This window comes from Mus musculus, chromosome X, assembly GCF_000001635.26.
Source record: "Mus musculus strain C57BL/6J chromosome X, GRCm38.p6 C57BL/6J".
NCBI lineage: Eukaryota > Metazoa > Chordata > Mammalia > Rodentia > Muridae > Mus > Mus musculus.
The window spans coordinates 17,301,693-17,318,362 of NC_000086.7; the positions used below are offsets into that span (position 1 = coordinate 17,301,693).

At 38.4% G+C, this 16,670-nt stretch overlaps 1 protein-coding gene and 1 long non-coding RNA gene across 3 annotated transcripts in view; one reads left to right on the top strand and one right to left on the bottom strand.

Annotated features, from left to right (window-relative positions):
• Efhc2 (EF-hand domain (C-terminal) containing 2) overlaps positions 1 to 16,670 on the bottom strand; it is a 188,001-nt gene that overhangs the window by 169,644 nt on the left and 1,687 nt on the right. The gene's annotated exons all lie outside the window — the stretch shown is intronic.
• The window catches only part of Gm35105, a 203,063-nt gene that overhangs the window by 50,127 nt on the left and 136,266 nt on the right, over positions 1 to 16,670 (top strand). The gene's annotated exons all lie outside the window — the stretch shown is intronic.

Below are 16,670 nucleotides of genomic sequence, written 5' to 3' on the forward strand. Positions count from 1 at the left end.
GCAGTAAGGGAAAAAGGTCAAGTAAGATATAAAGCCAGACCTACTAGAATTACACCAGACTTCTCACCAGAGACTCTGAAAGCCAGAAGATCCTGGGCAGATGTTATACAGACACTAAGAGAACACAGATGCCAGCCCAGGCTATTATACCCAGCAAAATTCTCAATTACCATAGATGGAGAAAACAAAGTATTCCATGACAAAAAAAATTTGCACCGTATCTTGCCATGAATCCAGCCCTTCAAGGGATAATAAAGGGAAAACACCAACAAAAGGATGGAAAGTATGCCCTAGAAAAACCAAGAAAGTAATCCTTCAGCAAACCTAAAAGAAGACAACCACAAGAACAGAATCCCAACTCTAACAACAAAAATAACAGGAGGCAACAATTACTTTTCCTTAATATCTCTTAATATCAGTGGACTCAATGCCCCAATAAAAAGACATACACTAACAGACTGGCTACACAAACAGGACACAATATTTTGCTGTTTATAGGAAACCTATCTCAGAGAAAAAGACAGACACTACCTCAGAGTGAAAGGCTGGAAAACAATTTTCCAAGCAAATAGTCTGAAGAAACAAGCTGGAGTAGCCACTCTAATATCGAATAAAATCGACTTCCAACCCAAAGTTATCAAAAAAGACAAGGAGGGGCACTTCATACTCATCAAAGGTAAAATCTTCCAAGATGAACTCTCAATTCTGAACATCTATGCTCCAAATGTAAGGGCAGGCACATTCATTAAAGAAACTTTAGGAAAGCTCAAAGTACACATAACCCCACTCAAGAATAGTGGGGGCTTCAACACCCCACTCTCACCAATGGACAGATCCTGGAAAAAGAAGCTAAACAGAGACACAGTGATACTAAGAGAAGTTATGAAACAAATGGATTTAACAGATATATACAGAAGATTTTATCCTAAAACAAAAGGGTATGTCTTCTTCTCAGCACCACATGGTACTTCACCAAAATTGAACATATAATTGGTCACAAAACAGGCCTCAAAATATACAAAAATATTGAAATTATCCCATGCATCCTATCAGGTCTCCACGGACTAAGGCTGATCTTCAGTAACAACATAAATAATAGACAGCTAACATTCACATGGAACCTGAGCAACACTCTACTCAATGATACCTTGGTCAAGGAAAAAAATAAAGAAATTAAAGACTTTTTAGAGTTTAATAAAAATGAAGACAAAACATACCCAAACTTATGGGACACAATGAAAGCAGTCCTAAGAGGAAAACTCATACCTCTGAGTGCCTGCAAAAACAAACAAGAGAGAGCACACACTATTAGCTTGACAGCACACCTAAAAGCTCTAGAACAAACAGAAGCAAATTCACCTAAGAGGAGTGAACGGCAGAAAATAATCAAACTCAGGGCTGAAATCAACCAATTGGAAACAAAAAGAATTATTCAAAGAATCAACCAAACCAAAAGCTGGTTCTTTGAGAAAATCAACAAGATAGATAAACCCTTAGCCAGAATAACTAGAGTAACAGGGACAGTATCCTAATTAACAAAATCAGAAATGAAAATGGAGAGATAACAACAGAACATGAGGAAATCCAAAACATCATCAGATCCTACTACAAAAGGATATTATATATACTCAACAAAACTGGAAAACCTGGATGAAATGGACAATTTTCTAGACAGATATCAGGTACCAAAGTTAAATCAGGATCAGGTTAATGACCTAAACAAGCCCAAATCCCATAAAGAAATAGAAGCAGTCATCAATAGTCCCCCAACCAAAAAAAAAAAAGCCCAGGACCAGATGGGTTTAGTGTAGAGTTCTATCAGACCTTCTAAGAAGACCTAATTCCAATTCTCCTCAAACTATTTCACAAAATAGAAACAGAAGGTACTCTACCCAATTGATTCTATGAATCCACAATTACAGAGATACCTAAACCACATAAAGACGCAAAAAAGAAAGAGAACTTCAGACCTATTTCCCTTATGAATATCGATGCAAAAATACTCAATAAAATTCTTGCTAACCGAATCCAAGAAGACATCAAAAAGATCATCCATCATGATCAAGTAGGCTTCATTCCAGGGATGCAGGGATGGTTTAATATATGGAAATCCATCAAAGTAACCCACTATATAAACAAACTCAAAGACACAAACCACAAGATCATCTCATTAGATCCTGAGAAAGCATTTGACAAAACCCAACACCCATTCATGATAAAAGTCATGGAAAGATCAGGAATTCAAGTCCCATACCTAAACATAATAAAAGCAATCTACAGCAAAAAGGTAGCCAACATCAAAGTAAATGGAGAGAAACTTGAAGTAATCCCACTAAAATCAGGGACTAGACAAGGCTGCCCACTTTCTCCCTACCTATTCAATATAGTACTTGAAGTCCTAGCCAGAGAAATTAGATAACAAAAGGAGATCAAGGGGATAAAAATTGGAAAGGAAGAAGTCAAAATATCACTATTTGCAGATGATATGATAGTATATATAAGTGACCCTAAAAATTCCACCAGGGAACTCATAAACCTGATAAACAGCTTCAGTGAAGTAGCTGGATATAAAATTAACTCAAACAAATCAGTGGCCTTTCTCTACACAAAGGATAAATAGGCTGACAAACAAATTAGGGAAACAACACCCTTCACAATAATCACAAATAATATGAAATACCTTGGTGTGACTCTAACTAAGGAAGTGAAAGAGCTGTATGATAAGAACTTCAAGTCTCTGAACAAAGAAATTGAAGAAGATCTCAGAGGATGGAAAGATCTCCCATGCTTATGGATTGGCAGGATTAATATAGTGAAAATGGCTATCTTGCCGAAAGCAATGTAAAGATTCAATGCAACCCCCATCAAAATTCCAACTCAATTCTTCACCAAGTTAGAAAGAGCAATTTGCAAATTCATCTGCAACAACTAAAAACCTAGCATAGCAAAAACCGTTTTAAACAATAAAAGAACCTTTAGTGGAATCACCATCCCTGACCACAAGCTGTACTACTGAGCAATTGTGATAAAAAAACTGCATGGGACTAGTACAGTGACAGGCAGGTAAACCAATGGAATAGAATTGAAGACCCAGAAATGAACCCACACACCTATGGTCACTTGATCTTTGACAAGGGAGATAAAACCATTTCACCAGTGGAAAAAAGACAGAATTTTCAACAAATGATGCTGGCAGAATTTGAGGTTATCATATAGAAGAATACGAATTGATCCATTCTTATCTCCTTGTACAAAGCTCAAGTCTAAGTGGATCAAGGAACTCTACATAAAACCATAGACACTGAAACTTATATAGGAGAAAGTGGGAAAAAGCCTCGAAGATGTGGACACAGGCGAAAAATTCCTGAACAGATCAGCAATGGCTTGTGATGTAAGATTGAGCATTGACAAATGGAACCTCATAAAATTGCAAAGCTTCTGTAAGGCAAAAGACACTGTCAATAAGACAGAAAGGCCACCAACAGATTGAGAAAGGATCTTTTCCAATCATAAATCAGATAGGGGACTAATATCCAATATATATAAAAAAAAGTTAAGAAGATGGACTCCAGAATATCAAATAACCCTATTAAAAAATGGAGTACAGGGCTAAACAAAGAATTCTCAGCTGAGGAATACCGAATGGCTGAGAAGCACCTGAAAAAATGTTCAATATCCTTAATCATCAGGGAAATGCAAATGAAAACAACCCTGAGATTCCACCTCACAACAGTCAGAATGGCTAAGATCAAAAATTCAGGTGACAGCAGATGCTGGCAAGGATGTCAAGAAGGATGAACACTCCTCCATTGTTGGTGGGATTGCAAGCTTGTACAACCACTCTGGTAATCAGTCTGGCGGTTCCTCAGAAAATTGGACATAGTACTACGGGAAAATCCAGCAATACCTCTCCTAGGCATATATCCAGAAGATTTTCCAACTGGTAATAAGGATACATGCTCCACTATGTTCATAGCAGCCTTATTTATAATAGCCAGAAGCTGGAAAGAAACCAGATGCCCCTCAACAGAGGAATGGATATAGAAAATGTGGTACATTTACACAATGGAGTACTACTCAGCTATTAAAAACAATGAATTTATGAAATTCTTAGGAAAATGGATATATCTGGAGGATACCATCCTGAGTGAGGTAACCCAATCACAAAACAACACATATGATTTGCACTCACTGATAAGCGGATATTAGCCCAGAAACTTAGACTAAACAAGATACAATTTGCAAAACACATGAAACTCAAGAAGAAGGAAGACCAAACTGTGGATACTTTGTTCCTTCTTAGAATGGGGAACAAAATACCCTTGGACAGAGTTACAAAGTTCGGAGCTGAGAGAGAAAAAAGTACTATCCAGAGACTGCCACACCTAGGGATCCATTCCATATACAATGACCAAACTCAGACACTACTGCATATGCCGGCAAGATTTTACTGAAAGGACCCTGATATAGCTATCTCTTGTGAGGCTATGCCAGTGCCTGGCAAATACAGAAGTAGATGCTCACAGTCATCTATTGGATAGAACACAGGGGCCCCAATGAAGGAGCTAGAGAAAGTAGCTAAGGAGCTTAAGGGGTCTGCAACCCTATAGGAGGATCAACAATATGAACTAACCAGTACCCCCCAGAACTGTGTCTGTAATTGCATATGTAGTAGAAGATGACCTAGTTGGCCATCAATGTGAGGAGAGGCCCTTGGTCTTGCAAAGATCATATGCCCCATTACAGGAGAATGTCAGGGCCTGGATAAGTGAGTGGGTGGGTTGGGGAGCAGGGTGGTGGGTGCAAGAGTGTATAGGGAACTTTAGAGATAACATTTGAAATGTAAATGAAGGAAGTATCTAATAAAAAAATCTAAAAATAAAAATCCAAAAACAAAAGCAACTAAGCAGCCATGTTAGGCAACACAGGCAAATGGCATTCCTTTTCCCTTTCTATTTACTACTGCCCAAATAAGGTTTATTTTGTTCCCTAGCAACAGTGGAAGACAACAATGAGATGTTCTCTTTGGACATAATCTTCTCAAGCTCTGTTTGCCCCTGTCTAGTTCTTAACCATGGTCACTGAAGGTCAAGGGTTAATGGACAATCAATTATTCAGGATGGGCCTTGGATAAGAAACGTACCAAGGGATAACCCAAAGAGCAACTGATCACAGTTTCTACATTAGCTGAGATCTACTACCTCATCACAGGTGAACAAACCCAATTTAAGCAGAATCCTAGGCCAGAAGCTAAACCTGAGGGTGCCAGCATACTAGCTCCAAACTCTTGCTCCCAAGAAGCAAAAGGAGGTAATGATGAGAAAAGCAAGCAAGGATTTAAATCAAAATGGCTATTTGAGGAATGTTCTAGTTTGCTTTCTGTTGCTATCATAAAACAACCTGGGGGAGGGGCAGGGAAGTCACTTAGTGGAGGAAAGAAGGTTATTTGACTTATAATTGTAAGTTACAATTCATCACTGCACAAAAGTCAGAGGTAAAAACTTGAGACAGCTGGTTGCTGGGGACACAGAGGTCCTTGCACTCACAGAGAAGCACTAAGGGAACCAGGAATGTTAATTACAGGGGCATCTCCTAATGGCTAAAATCAAATACCTGCATTCCATCCAGAAGGCTGAAAGTGGAGGTTGTTAAGGACCTGGTGACTTTTGTTATACAGGCAGACCTCATGCATATTCCTGAAAATGATTATCCCAGACTCTTCCCTCTTTAGACCATTACCCATCCTTAGGGGAGATGTCACAAGAATTTTATGGCCAGCTGATGTCTATGCTATTGGTCAGAATCCACACTAGATTCTAGGCCTTTAAGCTATAGAGCCCACCCTCATAGTCACATGTACTTTGTAAAATAGTTTCTATGTAGCCCCATCTTAAGCTTTATTGTGCAGACTAATTGGACTGATTGTTGCCTGGAAACATTTTCCCAAATGGCACCATGTTTTAAATATACTGACAATGAACCACCTGCCACTACACTCCCAGAATTCTGATCCAGGTTGACAAAGTCAATATACACTGGGTTTTCATTCTTATCTCTTTGAGGGTTTTGCTTCCTTTCTTGTATACTTGCCGGGACACCATCAGCTGGCCACATTAAATCCATGGCCAAGGGCACAGACATGAATATACCTATGCCAATATATCCTTTTTTAGTTTTGTAGTATTGTACAAAATGCAATATGATGTTGCATGCTTGATATGCAAATTAAAATGTAGGAAAAGGGGCTCTCATTTCTAGAGTCCAAATTAACATTTAGGAATACCATCAGAATATTATGTGATTTTTCAAAGTATAGGGAGGAACTTCAAGGGGTGACCCAAACCAGGTATAGTAGCACACAGGCCACCTTGGGCAACATATTAAGTTTAAGGTAAGCCTGGATGGGGCACATAGATCCTGTCTCAAAACAAACAATAACAAGAAGAAAAAGAGAGGTGGCTTAGTCCAAAATAATAACCTTTCAGTAGCTATTGGGAACAAAATGACATAATTCTTTACATTAAAAGCATCCTGTCCAAGTAACAGGACCTGAGTTCAAATCTACTGCACCCATGTACAAATCTGGGTGCAGTAGTGTATGCCTGTAATTCCACTGCTGGGAAGGCAAAAGACAAGAGAATCCCTGGGCCTTGCTGGATAGCCACCCTAGCCCAAAGAATGAACTTAAAGTTCAATGAGAGACCCTAAAAAAAAAAGATGGAGGGTTTTTAAGGAAGATATCCAGTGTTGACCTCTGACCTTCATACAACATGTGCATGCACACTCACATGTATACACAGTCAAACACACACACACACACAAACATGTACACATATAGTGACAAAATAACTCTTAGAAATTAAAAAATACGGTTCCGGGACTCCGCCGAAAGTAGTCTGCACAGGTGAGAGTGTGCACACAGAAGCTGACAGCTTCTCAGACAGGCAGGAGCCACAGAGCTTCTGAGGCAGCGCCCTTTTCGGGCTCCAGACATCCGACCACCTTCCCGGCCAGAGGACAGGTGTCTGCCCAGCCCGGGAGGCTTTTGCCTCAGGATCGGCAGGAGCCATCTTGGTTCCGGGACTCCACAGAAAGTACTCTGCACAGGTGAGAGTGTGCACTACCGAAGCTAACAGCTTCCGGGACAGGCAGGAGCCACAGAGCTTCTAAGGCAGTGCCCTTATCCGGCTCCTAACATCTGACCACCTTCTCGGCCAGAGGACAGGTGTCCCCCCACCTGGGAGGCTTTTGCTTCAGGATTGGTGGGAAAAGTAGTCTGCACAGGTGAGAGTGTGGACAACAGAAGCTAACAGCTTCTGTGACAGGCCATAGCAACACAGCTTCTGGGAAAGGTCCTGTTTTGGGCCTTCATCTTCAGCCAGGAGGGAGGTCCGAATGCCATATATCTGTGCACCTTCCCTGTCAGAGGAGAGCTTGCCTGCAGAGAGTGCTCTGACCACTGAAACTCAGAAGAGAGAGCTATTCTCCCAGGTCTGCTGATAGAGGGTAACAGAATCACCAGAGGAACAATCTCAAAACAGAGACAACTATAACAACTATCTCCAGAGATTACCAGATGGCGAAAGGCAAACATAAGAATCTTACTAACAGAAACCAAGACCGCTCACCAATATCAGAACCCAGCACTCACACTTCGCCCAGTCCAGGGCACCCCAACACACCCGAAAAGCTAGACCCGGATTTAAAAGCACATCTCATGATGATGGTAGAGGACATTAAGAAGGACTTTAATAACTCAAAGAAATACAGGAGAACACTGCTAAACAGGTAGAAGACATTAAAGAGGAAGCAAAAAATTCCCTTAAAGAATTGCAGGAAAACACAACCAAACAGGTGATAGAATTGAATCAAACCACCCAAGACCTGAAAAGGGAAGTAGAAACAATAAAGAAAACACAAAATGAGGCAACGCTGGAGATAGAAACCCTAGGAAAGAAATCTGGAACCATAGATGCGAGCATCAGCAACAGAATACAAGAGATGGAAGAGAGAATCTCAGGTGCAGAAGATTCCATAGAGAATATCAGCACAAAAATCACAGACAATGCAAAATGCAAAAAGATCCTAACTCAAAACATCCAGGAAATCCAGGACACAATGAGAAGACCAAACCTATGGATAATAGGAGTAGATGAGAATGAAGATTTTCAACTCAAAGGACCGGCAAATATCTTCAACAAAATTATATAAGAAAACATCCCAAACCTAAAGAATGACATGCCCATGAACATACAAGAAGCCTACAGAACTCCAAATAGACAGGACCAGAAAACGAATTCCTTCTGACACATAATAATCAGATCAACAAATGCACTAAATAAAGATAGAATACTAAAAGCAGTAAGGGAAAAAGGTCAAGTAACATATAAAGGCAAGCCTATCAGAATTACACCAGATTTTTCACCAGAGACTATGAAAGCCAGAAGATCCTGGACAGATGTTATACAGACACTAAGAGAACACAAATTCCAGCCCAGGCTACTATACCCAGCCAAACTCTCAATTACCATAGATGGAGAAATCAAAGTATTCTACAACAAAATCAAATTCACACATTATTTTCCACGAATCCAGCCCTTCAAAGGATAATAACAGAAAAAAAAAAAAAAAAAAAAACAATACAAGGACGGAAACCACGTCCTAGAAAAAGCAAAAAGGTACTCCCTCAACAAACCTAAAAGAAGACAGCCACGAGAACAGAATGCCAACTTTAACAAAAAAATAATAGGAAGCAACAATTATTTTTCCTTAATATTTCTTAATATCAATGGACTCAACTCCCCAATAAAAAGACATAGACTAACAGACTGGCTACACAAACAGGACCCAACATTTTGCTGCTTTGAGGAAACCTATCTCAGGGAAAAAGACAGACACTACTTCAGAATGGAAGGCTGGAAAACAATTTTCCAAGCAAATGGTCTGAAGAAACAAGCTGGAGTAGCCATTCTAATATCTAATAAAATCAACTTCCAACCCAAAGTCATCAAAAAAGAAAAGGAGGGGCACTTCATGCTTATTAAAGGTAAAATCTTCCAAGAGGAACTATCAATTCTGAATATCTATGCTCCAAATACAAGGGCAGCCACATTCATTAAAAAAACTTTAGTAAAGCTCAAAGCACACATTGCACCTCACACAATAATAGTAGACTTCAACACACCACTTTCACCAATGGACAGATCATGGAAACAGAAAGTAAAAAGGGACACAGTGAAACTAACAGAAGTTATGAAACAAATGGATCTAACAGATATCTACAGAACATTTTATCCTAAAACAAAAGGATATACCTTATTCTTAGCACCTCATGGTACCTTCTCCAAAATTGACCACATAATTGGCCACAAAACAAGCCTCAACATATACAAAAATATTAAAATTGTCCTATGCATCCTATCAGATCACCATGGACTAAAGCTGATCTTCAATAACAACATAAATAATAGAAATCCAACATTCATGTGGAAACTGAACAACACTCTTCTCAATGATACTTTGGTCAAGGAAGGAATAAGAAAGAAATCAAGGACTTTTTGGAGTTTAATGAAAATGAAGCCACAACATACCCAAACTTATGGGACACAATGAAAGCATTTCTAAGAGGAAAACACATAGCTCTGAGTGCCTCCAAAAAGAAACTAGAGAAAGCACACATTAGCAGCTTGATAACACACCTAAAAGCTCTAGAACAAAAGGAAGCCAATTCACCCAAGAGGAGAAGAGGGCAGGAAATAATCAAACTCAGGGGCGAAATTAAACAAGTGGAAACAAGAAGAACTAGTCAATGAATCAACGAAACAAGGAGCTGGTTCTTTGAGAAAATCAACATGATAGATAAACCCTTAGCCAGACTCACTAGAGGGAACAGGGAAAGCATCCTAATTAACAAAATCAGAAATGAAAAGGGAAACGTAACAACGGATCCTGAAGAAATCCAAAACATCAGATCCTTCTACAAAAGGCTATACTCAACAAAACTGGAGAATCTGGATGAAATGGACAAGTTTCTAGGCAGATACCAGGTACCAAAGTTAAATCAAGATCAGGTTAATGATCTAAACAGTCCTATATCCCCTAAAGAAATAGAAGCAGTCCTTAATAGTCTCCCAGCCAATAAAAGCCCAGGACCAGATGGGTTTAGTGCAGAGTTTTATCAGACCTTCAAAGAAGATCTAATCCAAGTTCTTCACAAACTATTCCACAAAATAGAAACAGAAGGTACTCTACCCAACTCATTCTAAGAAGCCACAATTACTCTGATACCTAAACCACAAAAAGACCCAACAAAGATAGAGAACTTCAGACCAATTTCCCTTATGAATATCAATGCAAAAATCCTCAATAAAGTTCTTGCTAACCGAATCGAAGAACACATCAAAACAATCATCCATCCTGACCAAGTAGGTTTCATTCCAGGGATGCAGGGATGGTTTACTATACGGAAATCCATCAACGTAATCCACTATATAAACAAACTCAAAACCACATGTACCTTCTGTTTCTATTTTGTGGAATAGTTTGACAATATCCAACACCCATTCATGATAAAAGTCTTGGAAAAATCAGGAATTCAAGGCCTATCCCTAAACATGATAAAAGCAATCTACCGCAAATCAGTAGCCAACATCAAAGTAAATGGTGAGAAGCAGGAAGAAAGCCCACTAAAATCAGGGACTAGACAAGGCTCCCCAATTTTCCCCTACCTATTCAACATTGTACTTGAAGTCCTAGCCAGAGCAATATGACAACAAAAGGAGATCAAGGGGATACAAATTGGAAAGGAAGAATTCAAAATATCACTTTTTGCAGATGAAATGATAGTATATATAAGTGACCCTAAAACTACCATCAGAGAACTCCTAAACCTGATAAACAGGTTCAATGAAGTATCTGGATATAAAATTAACGCAAACAAGTCAATGGCCTTTTTGTACAGAAAGGATAAACAGGCTGAGAAAGAAATTAGGGAAACAACACCCTTCTCAATAGTCACAAATAATATAAAATACCTTGGCATGACTATAAGGAAATGAAAGATCTGTATGATAAGAATTTCAAGTCTCTGGAGAAAGAAATTAAAGAAGATCTCAGAAGATGGAAAGATCTCCCATGCTCATGGATTGGCAGGATCAATATAGTAAAAATGGCTATCTTGCCAAAAGCAAGGTGGACTCCAGAAAATCAAATAACCCCATTAAAAAAAATGGGGCTCAGAGCTGAACAAAGAATTCTCACCTGAGGAATACTGAATGGCAGAGAAGCACCTGAAAAAATGTTCAGCATCCTTAATCATCAGAGAAATGCAAATCAAAACAACCCTGAGATTCCACCTCACAACAGTCAGAATGGCTAAGATCAAAAATTCAGGTGACAGCAGATGCTGGCGAGGATGTGGAGAAAGAGGAACACTCCTCCATTGTTGGTGGGATTGCAAGCTTGTACAACCACTCTGGTAATCAGTCTGGTGGTTCCTCAGAAATTTGGACATAGTACTACAGGAGGATCCTGCAATACCACTCCTGGGCATATATCCAGAAGATGTTCTAGCTGGTAAAAAGGACACATGCTCCACTATGTTCATAGCAGCCTTATTTATAATAGCCAGAAGCTGGAAAGAAACCAGATGCCCCTCAACAGAGAAATTGATACAGAAAATGTGGTACATTTACACAATGGAGTACTACTCAGCTATTAAAAACAATGAATTTATGAAATTCCTAGGCAAATGGATGGACCTGGAGGGCATCATCCTGAGTGACGTAACCCAATCACAAAGGAACTCACACAATATGTACTCACTGATAAGTGGATATTAGCCCAGAAACTTAGGATACCCAAGATAAAAGATACAATTTGCTAAACGCATGAAACTCAAGAAGAACGAAGACCATAGTGTGGACACTTTGCCCCTTCTTATAATTGGGAACAAAACACCCATGAAAGGAGTTACAGAGACAAAGTTTGGAGCTGTGACGAAAGGATGGACCATCTAGAGACTGCCATATCTGGGGATCCATCCCATAATCAGCTTCCAAACGCTGACACCATTGCATACACTAGCAAGATTCAGCTGAAAGGACCCCGATATAGCTGTCTCTTGTGAGACTATGCCAGGGCCTAGCAAACACAGAAGTGGATGCTCACAGTCAGCTATTGGATGGATCACAGGGCCCCCAATGGAGGAGCTAGAGAAAGGACCCAAGGAACTAAAGGGATCTGTAACCCTATAGGTGGAACAACATTTCATCATCCTCACAGGAAATCTCAATAGCAGCAAGTCCTCATTATACCTCTTGCCCTACACAGCCTAAGGTAAACACTCATTTACTTGTTCCTCCTACACATCAGGCCACTCATATCTTACACAAACAGGGATATATATATATATATATATATATATATATATATATATATATATAAACAGGGACTTTTACATATTGTTCTTTAATGGTTCAGCTATGCTATAACATATATGAGTATCACATTTCTTTTTTGGCCAAATAGTATTCTAGCACCAAGCATGATAGCACATGCCTCTAATCCTAACAAAAAGATTACAAGTTTGAGGTCAGCCTGGCCTACAAATTAAGAATGAAGACAACTTCAGCTACACTGAGACCCTATATCTAAAAACCAAGAGAAAAATTAAAACCATTTGATTGTGTGTAAAAACCACATTTTCATTTTCTACCAGTCAGTTGATAGTCATAGGCTGTTTCTATTTTGAGTCACGACAAAGGTGGGGATATTGCTTCTGTGTGCTTTGTTTAGCATGTACAATAGCTGAAGGTCAATCCTAGGCAATAATGATGATGATGATGATGATGATAAAATTTATAAAATTATAAACAGTTCTCTCATACACATTTTTATGCATAGCATGTTTTTCCTTGGGTAGATGTTTAGGAGTGCTGTGTCATACAGTAACTCTATATAACCATTTCAGAAGCTATCAGACTGCTCTCTACAGCACTAGCAGCTACATTTCACAATCCCACCAGTGATTTCTCTATGTGTTTGCCAACCTTTATTTCTTTTTTTCCTGCAGTCACCTTATAGGTCTAAAGTGTTATCTAATTGTATTTTTAATGATTTGCATGCCTTTAATAAGCAAATCTATTGAGTGTCTTTTCACATGCATATTTGCCATTTCTATATTATCATTGGAGGAATGTTTATTCTAACTACTTCCCCATTTTAATTAGATTATTGTTGTAGTTGTTGTTATGGAGATTCTTTATATATTCCAATTCTAAATCCCTCATCATATATGTGGCTTGCAAATATTTTCCCCACACTATGTGCTAGTTTCCTTTTGAAGTATAACTTTGTTAATGTACTATAGCATTATTTATAGCAAAAGATTGGAAACAGTAAGTGGATAGACTAAATAAACTATTGTTAAGTCCACACAATAGGGCAACTCTATCACTGTGAAGAGCAATGAGGCCTAGCTCTATATCCTATTAAGTGACTTTCAAGATATTCCATTAAAATGAAATTAAAAAGATTAAAGAGAATAAGAAAAGTAGGTTACTATCTATTTAACAAAGAGAAAGATGGCAAGTACTTTTAAGAAGTTGTTTCAAAAACAGACTGGAGGGAGACAGACCCAAAAGAAGAAAAGAGAGAAATGAGGAACAGAGATAAGAGGTGGGAAAAGAGACAGAAATCACTTTTAGAGTTATTTCTAGAGAGAAGGGAGGAGCAGAGCTGTAAGGTCATGGCTAAAAGCTAGTCCTGTTTCATTTTGTAAATTTGACTTTAAAGCCATAAAATGTAATGAAACAACAACAACAAAAATAAGAATCAAAAGCACAATAAAAATAATGAAGCTAATTGGGTATGGAGCAGGTGATGAAACTCTACTCACATCAATTATATAAGTAAAATTGAAAATGAGTGACTGAGAGCATTTTCTTTGTAGAAGCTATATACTGGGTATAAGCCATAACATTGCCAAATAATGCATGCTTCAACATTTGCCGTAGTAATTTGGAAATACATTTCTAATGAAGGATATCTTTATAATAGAGATAGCTACAAAGAACTCTTTTAAAATTTAAATAGTTAATAATCAATAATGTCATTGTTGGGGCTGGAAAGATGGCTTTGCAGTTAAGAGCACTAGCTGCTCTTCCAGAGGATGCAGTTCAGTTCCCAACACCCCCACGGCATCTCACACCTACTTATACCTCCAGTTCCAGGGAATCTTACATGCTCACATAACATACAGGCAGGCAAAACACCAAAGCACATAAAATAAAAATAAAGAAAGAAATCATTTTAATAATGTCATTGTTATTGTTCAGAAATTCTATGGATATGTACTTATGGTGAGACATAGCAAGTAATTGTTGACCATGGAAGTAAACTCAATATAAAATCAAGGAAGTTTTAAAAAATTCTAGGATGCTTTACTTTCATTGGAAATATCAGTTTGAATGCATCTTGAATCCTTTTCTTTAAAATATATGTGTATTTCTTAACTTTGTTTTAAGAGCAATAAATTCAAGCTACAAACTGGGAGAAAATATTAGCAGCCCACATAGCAACAATGGTTGTTCATTAAAAAAAACAACAACAACAAAATAACAACAACAACAACAACAACATCTCAAAAATAAGGTAACAATCAAATTAAAACAAGTAAGAGACACTAATGGACATTTTTCAAAGGAGAATACAAATGGTTAACAGTCTATCAACATCCCAGCCGTTAGGGAAATTAAGATTAAAATGAGATATACTACATGTCTATTAGAATGGTTAAAATCCAAAATATTGACAACACCAAATGCTTTGCATAACACAGATTTATTGCTGCTGCCAATGCAAAACAGGCCACCAAACACAGGCTTCTCGAAGTACTAAGAGAATGGAGGCAGGAGGATCATGAGTTCAAGACTAAATATGAATTCCAACTGAGGCCAGACTGGGATATATGAGACCCTGTCTCATGGTAGGGTATTAGTTTCTTATCAAGTAAAACATACATAAACCATATGGCCAGTTTGTACATTTGTGTGAAAGTCAAGTGTGCCCAAGAAAGGTCTCTCTGTAGCCCTGGCTGTCCTCAAATTCATTATGAAGCCAGACTGGCTTCAAACTCACAGAGATCCACCTGCCTCTGCCTCTGCTTCTGCCTCTGCCTCTTTGCCTCCTCTGCCCCTCTGCCCCTCTGCCCCTTTGCCTCTCTGTCTCTCTGCCTGAGCGCAGGGATTAAAGGTAGGTAAAAATGAATGTTCAAGATTACTAGAAAGTCAGGGAAATGCATATTAAAAACACAAAAGTGGGGCTGGGTGGACTGGAGAGATGGCTCAGTGGTTAAGAATGATTGCTGCTCTCCAGAGGACTGGAGTTTGGTTGCCAGAACCCTCAACAACTCACAACTCCCTTGTAACTCCAGCTCCAGAGTGTCTGATGCTCTCTTCTGCCTTCTACAGGTACATGAACACATGCAGCAAACACACATACAAATAAGTTTTAAAAATTAAAATAAATCTTTGAGACTGCAAAGGATTGTAGTTCAGCCACTGAACAAAATATGTAAAATTGAAAAGACTAAACAATATAGGCATTTAGAAACAAAAACACATAATTAAAAAAGTGCTGGTGGCAATGAGAATAATGACTTTGCAGGGCTCACTAACGCTTTCTGTATCAGTGTCATACAATTGAGCAATCACAGTGAAAGAAATGAACAAGAGAACCATAGCAAGAGTATTTGTAAACACCCCCCAAAGAAGCTATCAAGAATAAACTAAATATAGGGATCTATATACATGACATATTCATACAATGAAACATTATCCACATGGACAAATCTCACAAATATAATGCTGAACCAAAGAAGTCACAGAACAAAAAGCACAGGATATTTCCGCATATAAAAAGTTCCAAAGAAGCCCAATCTAACAATAGCAACAAAAGTTAAAATAGTGGTTCCAGTTGGAGAATGATGTACAGGTTAAAGGGGCATGGACAGGGTCATAGAGTTCCACATAAAATGCAAGCTACTCAGTTAAAGTTGAATCTGAAACAACAAGTAATATTTTATAATAATAGGTTCAGGTAATATTCAGAACGTTTATTTTTAACTGCTACAAATGGCATGCATAGTCAAGGGGGCTGCTTTTAGAGTAGTGGTAGTATTCTATTTCTTGATGTTCATTTTGTGATCATCCACTGCACATTTTTTCTGTACATGTGTTATTCTTCCCAATAAAAAAGTTTTATAAAAAGCAAAGTACACTTAGTACTATGTTGCTGATTTTAAAATATCTCATCCAAACACTCTTTTTCCCTTCCCACCCTTAATCACTTCATGTGAGAGCTGAGATACTTCTGCAGGCAGTGGGCATCAGTAATCAGAAGCATAGATGAGCCAAAAGCTGTAGGCTCTGCTTACATATTTTATTAAAATTACTTTTGCACAGCATGCTTCTTTATTTCTGGAATGTTTTTTCATGCCCTCCTTCTTGGAGCCTTTCTTATTCTGCTGACTTAATTTTCCCAAAGAGCATCGCTTCGCTTCAGAGGCCAGCCTCTAACTTAGTCAAGAAACAAAATGCACAAGCAATTGTTCAAAGTTGAACGGACTAGCTAATGTGAGGGGTTAAAACTCAACCTTAAACAGAACATCT